The following is a 1,261-nucleotide window of genomic DNA, read 5'->3' as shown; positions in this document are numbered from 1 at the left end:
GGGGACAGGAGGGACACAACAAAGAAACAGAAAACAAAACAGCTCTGATCAAAACTACTGTGTTAATTAAAGCATTCCTAAATATGTGGCTTCTTCCTGAAAAAGCAGAACTCACATTTTGCGTAAAGTGTTAAGAGATTTTGAAAATTACTTTTTCATCTACTCACAACGTTAATTCTGTATTCCAGGAAATACAGTAAGAGCCATTTGAAAAATACTTGTAAAGGGCTCTCTTCCACTGAATTTAACAGAAATGTGAATGTTTTTTTTAAGTATAAGCAGCATATTGATTCAACTTTTTGTACTAATATCTAATTTGCTCCTTGGCCAGTTGTCTATTTTACTTCCATTTATTAATAACTAAAATCCTTATTAATAAAGGATAAAGGGGCAACACCAAATAACAGGATTGCTGGTCTTCCTAATCCTGTAAGTAATATAATCAGGAGGGGATTATAACAGGAGAAAATACTGAGGGTGTTTATGTTGGACACCAGTTCAGCATGAGCACACATACCTAAGAACCAGGTCTGTACAGGGAGTCCGATGTTCTTATAAATAAGAACTTGGAATATCATGTTATACACATTAATACCCCATTCAGAATGTGGTTTAGAAAAGCCAAAATACTAAAGACGAACATGGGCAGCACAGCCAGTTAAGAACGTTCAGAAAGAAGCACCTGTAAAAAATTGTAAAAACATTGTTTTAAGCAAATTTAGCATCTCTTTGCAGATCTGAGTAAGGCATGTCACAGGAGGTTTGGGATTCATTGTCCATGACATCCAAAAGGATCTTTCCTTGCCAGAGACCTCTTTGGGGATAGGAAAACAGCACCAAAAAAAAAGGCAGCTTTTATATAACACTACTAGAGACATCTATAGACTTCCAGATAGTGAGTCACTCAGGAAGAGGCCATTCGGGTTTCTAGGCCTGTCTACCTGGAAGTTTCAAAGCTGGACTGTCCAACTTTTCAAACACTGATCTAAACTTTAGGCTAGGACAAGATCACTAAAGAAACAGAAACCACTGAAATATGTACAGAATCACAAACAGATCACAACAAAGCTTCTGTCTCTGTAATGGGCACTCAGCAGAAACTGGACAATGAAAAGATTAAAACCAAAAAGTCCTCCTGAGAACAAAGGCCTAAACTAAGATTCTCCTCCTCAAACATCCTGTCAGCAATACTGTTTCTTAACAAAAATGCTTGTAGCTGCTGTGTTTCCACATGCATCCAGTACGCCCTTTAGTAACACAT

Source organism: Athene cunicularia, assembly GCF_003259725.1.
Source record: "Athene cunicularia isolate RWA chromosome 5 unlocalized genomic scaffold, athCun1 chr5_part1, whole genome shotgun sequence".
In the NCBI taxonomy this organism is placed as follows: Eukaryota; Metazoa; Chordata; class Aves; order Strigiformes; family Strigidae; genus Athene; species Athene cunicularia.
The sequence above is the reverse complement of the archived record's forward strand: the minus strand, read 5'-3'. Positions refer to the sequence as shown.